The sequence below is a fragment of the Limulus polyphemus genome, unplaced genomic scaffold (assembly GCF_000517525.1).
Source record: "Limulus polyphemus unplaced genomic scaffold, Limulus_polyphemus-2.1.2 Scaffold576, whole genome shotgun sequence".
NCBI lineage: Eukaryota > Metazoa > Arthropoda > Merostomata > Xiphosura > Limulidae > Limulus > Limulus polyphemus.
In genome coordinates this window covers 525064-532526 of record NW_013666186.1, presented here as the reverse complement: position 1 = coordinate 532526, position 7463 = coordinate 525064, and positions in this window count along the sequence as shown.

The window sequence follows — 7463 nt, the reverse complement described above, 5'->3', positions numbered from 1 at the left end:
TGTCAGCCAAGTATACTTTGTGTCTGTCCTTCATGCCTATGAGCTCAATAGTTACCCACAGTGGTCCCCACAACCTCGCAGAATGTCCTGTCACACCACAGAGCTTCTGTACAGCTTCTGGTACGCCTTTGTGATCCAGCATCTTGATACTGACAAGGGTTTGCTGAGATGCAGTATCTATGACAAAGTTGCACCTTTGGCCATCCAGCCTTCCTGTCACATAGACACTATGTGTGCTTGGCATTTTACACTTAGCTGTTGGGACTTTCACAAATGGGGTTGGTAGGCGTCCATCAACACGAATCATTACTGATTTCCTTAAGGCTGACTCATTGATAATACTTTTCTTACACTGGCTCCTCATGTGTCCTTGCTCTTTTCAATTCCAACAACCTTTCTAGGTAGCAGCCTTTCTTGCCATAGCATCTTCCCAGTGTTGAAGTTGCCGGCATTGAGCTCTCTTGTGCCCAGGTTTCTTACAATGCCAGCAAAGTCCTTCAAACCTCTCTGAAAGCTGCCCTTTTCTGGCCTTGAATCCTGATGACTGTACCAACCTTGGTACGTATGTGCTGGACTTAACATAGGATTCGAATTCAAGAGCTCTGGCCATTGCATCCTGCATAGTAGAGGGGTGTGCTTTCTTCACTTGTATCTTCAGTTGTGGACTGTCCAAGGCATCTACAAACTGATCTTTCAGCAACAACTTGAGGATATCAGGTGGCACGGTTGGGTAGACCTTGTGTGCCATACTTTCCAAATCCTGTGCCAGCTCTTGCAGGCTCTCCCATTTAGCACGGACTTTCGTCCTAAACCTATCCCTGTAGACTTCGGACTGATTTTGAATTCCATACCTGAGTTCTAGAGCCGCTACCAGTGCTCTATAGTTGTGCCTGTCGTCTGCTGCAACTGTACAAGTAGTTCCAGTGGTTGTCCCTTCAAGCTTGTTGCCAGATATACTGCTTTCTGCTCCTTTCTCCATCCATTCATCTCTGCCAGTAGCTCAAACTGTGCTCTAAATGCTTCCCACGGTGCTTTCCCGTCATATTCATGTGGCTTCCTTCTTACTGAATCACTCCTATTACTGAAATTCATATCTGGGATGTGTCTTCTAACAGGACTGAAGATGTCTGCATTAGGGTTTAGCTGCGGGGTCTGGAAGGGGCTTGCCATTGTCTGGGGCTGATTAAGTCGATGGTTAATGTATCCTCCTTGCGTAAAAGACAATAGATCATCCTTTAATGTATCTAATTCGCTTTTAAATTTACTAATGTTTTGCATTTGTACTTCTTGCCACTGTTGTTGACTTTCCTGTAGTTGCTGCTGACTTTCTTCCTGTTTCCTTTCTTGTTCCAGTTGCCACTGCTGTAATCTCTCTTCTTATTTCTTTTCTCGTTCTTCTTGTTTCTTTTCTTTTTCCTCCAACAACTGCTGTAATCTTTCTTCTTGTTTATTTTGCTGTTCCAGCTGCCACTGTTGCAGGTTTTCTTGCAACTGCTGTTGTCTCTCTTCTTGTTTCTTTTCTCGTTCTTCTTGTTTTATTTCCCGTTCTTCTTGTTTATTTTGCTGTTCTTGTGTCGCTGCCATCAAATCTGCTAAGCTGTAGTTTGATTTGCCGCTTCTCGTTTCCATTTTTTTTTCGTCCCACTCTCTGACACCAATTTGTTATGTCTCTGTTCGTTAGTTAATTTTCCGTAAATTCGTTCCAACGAAACTTTAGCGACACAAGTCCTTTCTGAAATAAAACTGGTTTATTCTTTCTGAATATAACTTTGCGATACACTTAATTTCAACAGTCGCGCTATAAAAAACGTCTCACGTGCTCGACTTCAACAATACTCAGTTCAATTACACACTTTCTGACTGCAGTTCAATTACCCATTGTTCCGTCACGTTGTGACCGTCTTATATATACCAGACTACCCCCAATCCAGTAGTCTCCCGACAATTCACGAAGGAACAGGATATTTCTTGAAGGAGGTGGCGTGATATTAGTCACGTGACCTCGCTGACGCAACAATATGAAATGATGTTCTTTCAAGTTGAAACCATTATCTTAACCTTTTCATCGCAGATTATCTAGAAGTATATTTTTCAAGTTCTACTGATACTGCATCTGTAAGCTCTACTCCCGAAGTTTTTAAACAGGTATGAAGTCAAGAAAGTGTTAACAAATTTGTGCATCTGCATTGTTGTTGATCTTGTTGAAACGCAAAATGATTGATATCTGCTCAGTTTTGCCAATATCTAGTGTGCAGACAACATTGATGAAATAATATTTCACACATTTTAAATTGTCTAATATTTCATTTCTCACTGTCTGGGATATTATCTGTATTCATTCATGCTGTATATTTTACCTAAATAGTGACTATGAAAATTTCCAGTTTTTTTACTTTGTACACATTCTGTCATAATAGAATCAAAATGCGCTAGCAGTTCTACTAATTTGAGATAATTTCCGTTATTATTTTGATAAAGTGTGTCACCAGAACTTCTAAATGCGAGGCACTGTTGACAAAAAAATTCAACAATAGACAATAATCATTCAAGCACTCTATGCCAAAATATGGATGTATTCTATCCATTTTTGATGCAACTGGTGGATCTCCTGGTGGGTCAGCGGACTTACAACACATAATTATGGGTTTCGATTCTTCGTGGCAGACACAGCTTTGCTCTAAAACAAATATCAAAACAACGACTGAAAGTAAATTTTTGAAGTTTCATATTTCTTTGAAGTTTGGTGCAGATTTTACCAGTTATTATAACCAAAGTCGACGATACATTTTTTATGCTAAACAGTTTGAAACAAAATAAAAATATTTCGTTTTTTGTTGAATAACTAGCCATGTACGGTTTACCTCTTCTCCATTTCTAGACGCCTTTTTGTGTTTGCCGCGGTGTGTGTGCGGGAACTGAAACCCTGATTGTAGCATTGTAAATCCGAAAAATTACCGCTGTCCCACCTGGGGACTTGCCGCGATGAATCGTCGGTTAAATGCATCTTTGATCTCTTTTTAACTATTAAAATTATTAAACGCTGTTACACAATACTTCGAAAACCAAGTGAATTGTGATAGTTATACGACACTGTTTGGTTTATGCGTGTTATTATTCTGTGTTCTTTGGTGCATTAATTAAATATAAAATAGATCGCGTAAGTATCAGCTATACGTGGAGATTAAGATACATTCTGAATAAGATTATCAGTTCCTCATATCTAAAAAACAACGTAAATGGACTAAGTCCAAATATTGCGGCAGAGTGGAGTAGCTCATGAGAGGGCCGTGCAAAAAAAAAAAAAAAAAAAGTAGTGGCGCTCAGTCGTTTTGGTGATTGTAAATCTATTTATTTTTATGCCAATAACTGTATGTGCGTGTGTTGATATAGTTTATATACAAGGTCCGAAATGTGCTTCATGTAGTCGGCCTTGACTAGCTAACAGGTTTCTGGGCTTACTAGAATAGGGGGAAAATCGTCCCATTAGAATTTTTTCTAATTTACCTTATCAAGAAACGCACGTTTCTCAACTTCCCCCATAGTCGTGTTTTTGTCTTTTGAAAGTATTATCTTTCCTTCAGTCTTCCAAATGAAGCCCTTAGATTTCTGGGTATCCCTGGCGGCCTGGCGTATGTTTAGACATTATGAGAAATCACCATAATACATTATACTTTATAATACAGATCAATGTGAGAAATCCCTACGACGTCTGAAATGATAAAGAGGCTCCTGGAACGTATGAATGGCGGGATCGATCCAAACAAAATGTGATGAACATTAACATCTTGTTTGAGTCTTACCTTTTGGTCAATATTAAACTAGTAATCTCAAGTAATTATATTTTTATGGGTGTTTAGTTGGATTAATATAAGTATCATATATATTCCAAAAGCTATATAATTAAAAACTGATGTTTTCAGTTAAAGAGTTTTGTTTAATGTATATATTTTCAATTGTGTCTTTCCTTTAAAAAATTCATAATTGCAATTGCTAAAATGGAATTATCATATATGTATATATATATACACACACACATACATATTCTTGAAGTGAACCAGTTAAATTGGATAACAAACAGTTAGAATCTCTGTGAAAGGTCGATAAAGAATTTGTGTATTTCGGACCATTTAACGTGGTATTCTCCCCAAGAGCGGTTACATTGAAATTCCTGCTCACGGCTCTGTAATAATGATTATAACGTTAACAATGATGGAAAATAATATTCTGCCGCCTAGTGTAAACACAGTGAAAAAGTATTTATTACGTTATTTAACTTTTAAGGAAAACGGTCTGTGGATATAATATAAGTAAATGAGTTTTATGTGACTGTACATTTTTAATAAATGATTAATTACTTAAAATTGAAATCGTATAAAGATTCGGGTCAATGATAAGTGATGTCATCAATAAACTTATGATTATTTTTTTCGTCAGAGACTGAAGATTAATGAGTGACAGAATATTGTTTTCTGATTCAAAGGCCAACTGGTGATTAAAGTAGTTGTGCTGTGGTGAGGTTAAAAAATGTTAGAAAATTTTTCTGAACAGTAAAAGAATAAGTTTTAGTATTATATTTATTAAGCAGAATTTTGTTTGACAAGGGAATCATGCCGAACATTCGAATGATAAATGTATTATGGTTGTTAGAATTGCTCAGCAGAAGACATAGTTTTCTTAAACTTAAAAAAACGGAAATGAATCGGCAACAATTTCCAGTTGGTGTTTACAGAGTTTCTGTTGCTGGTGGTAGTGGCACTGCTAGTACTATTACTAGTAGTAGTACTACTACTACTATTAATAGTATTAGATCCCGTTTTAAACAAAGTATTAACGATTATAAGGTAAGGCTTAATGTAGTTGTTATTATTAATATCAGCTATGTGTAACATAACAATTACCGATAATGATATTTGAGGAACAACAAGCACATAGTATATTACTATTATTTTAAACCATAACACGTTAGTATTAATACTAATAGTTAATACTTATCATGATTGCAAAAAAGCCAAGTCAATGTAAATATTTTATTTTTAACATGATTAGTAATGATAGTACTTTCACTGAGTCTGAAGTTACACTTACACTTTACAGTGTATGTACATTAAAATAGAATAGATAAAGTTGGGGGCATGTGTCCCTTCCGTCCTGTGTTAGATGCTTATGATACTAATACTAGTAATAGTAATACTGTAGTTAATATACATAATTAATAGTATACTTAAAATAGGGTTAATCACTTGTACCATAGCCTAGCATCTTACTCGGTGTCTTGTAAAAGTTGTAGTTACTTTGATCACCTATGCTGAAAGTGATACTGCAATTAGGAATGGAGAAAGAAGCATGAAGATCTTAAAACACAAATAAACAGATGATTAGATGTTCCTTACTGATGTTTTAGGAAAGAATAATCATCATACTGCTCTTTGAAGTAAACACCTGGCTGTTTTGGAATATGCCTCTATGTGGGTGGATTAAGGTGTCACTGTCAGGTCTCATTATCCTTTAGTGATAAATTATAGAAGAAAGAAGATAGGAAGTGTACAAACTAGTTCAATATTATGCATGAGATTATGCCGCAAATCAGAATCATTATACAAAAACATCATTGGAATATAATCATCTTCAAATTATAAACACTTTATATATGTTATGTTCAGTATTAACTGGAATGGAAACTAGCAGCTGTGATTTAGGGAAGACATTAAGAAAGTCAAATTAACAAAATTAATAGCTTAAAGTACACAACCATGGGATGAGTTTGTAATATAAATGCTAAATTACTGAACACATATGAGTTTTAACAATATTTAAAACTATACAGTAATTTCTTAGGTGAGATTGAACAGAAAAACTTCAAAAAGTTACATAACCAGGGTAAACTACATTACTATCCAATCAAGTTCACCTGTTAAACAGTAACATTACATAACCATCATGAAAAATGTAATTACTTAAGATTCACACAATAACAAGATTATAATAAAAAATAACAGAACATATTAGAATACAAAAAACGGAGAGAAAAAATACAGTGCTTGAGCAAAAAAGAGCAGTCTTGAGAAGCTTTTGGTCTGAATTAGACCATCATCAAGTTGGGTTTTTAGCAAACTCTCATGAGAAGAATAGAATGAAGCTCACAAGAAGGTTCATTTACTATTTTAGCAGAATGAAAATGTTTGTTCTCTATTGTTGATTACTAATTCTAAGAGTATGTAGATCCTTTTACTTAAAAAACATAAAACAAGTAACAAGGTTTCAACTTCATTAGGTCGAAACATTGTTACTTGTTTTGTGTTTTTTTATTAAAAGTTTTTAATGCCTATATCAGCTGTCTCTAATATATATATATATTAGGTTATCAAGAAATTAATGTCGCATTTTGGAACACTTTCATTAACCATCCCCCCAAAAACCGTACATCACGTATAATAGTTAAACAGACTGCCTAAACATTACGCTAGTGTAGCCTATATAATGTGTAAAGTTTAGTATACTCTAATCCCTTATAGTGATTACACATGACGAGACACACATTCGGCATGTAATGCTGTTTGAATACAAGAATGGAAATAATGCCTCTGTAGCCACTAAGGATATCAAAGAAGTTTATGGAAATGTTTTGAATGTTCGTAATTGCCACTGATGGTTCAGCAAATTGCGTTCAGGTGACTTTAGCCATAAAAACTGTGATGGCAGGGGCCGACATGTTGGAATCGAAATTGATGCTCTGAAGATGCTTGTTGAGTCTAACCCAAAGCAACACACTCATGAAATGGCCCTGAAATTGCATGTCTCTCATGAAATAATACTTAAACATTTAAGGAATATGGTAAACTCTTTAAAGAAGGTGTTTGGGTGCCTGATGAATTCTCTGATGATCATCGCTTCCAAGTGTAAATGTTGCTTCATCTCTTCTGGTCCGTAATGCCCGTGAACCATTTTTGGACAGAATTGTCACTGGTGATGAAAAATGGATTCTTTATGCAAATATTAAATTCCAAAAACAATGGCTCAGTCCTAAACAAAAAACCACTTCCAACCCCAAAACCTGGACTCTATCTGCAGAAAGTGATGCTTTGCATTTGGTGGGACATCAAAGGAGTAATTCATTTTGAACTCCTCAGTCCACAGCAAACTGTGAATGCAGAGATCTATAGTCAGCAACTCGAACGTTTAAATGTAGCTCTTCATCAGAAACGCTCTTCACTTGTCAATCGGAAAAGTGTTATTCTTCTCCACAACAATGCATGTCCACATGTGGCACGTTTGACGCAACACAAGATTATGGAGTTGGGTTGGGAAGATCTCTACCACCTACCATATTCTCCAGATATGGCACCATCAGATTACCATCTTTTTCGTTTGCTGCAACACCATCTTAATGCGAAAAAGTATCCAAATATGGAAGGTGTTAAAGAGTAGATCGACATGTTTTTTGCTTCAAAGCCAAGTGATTTCTT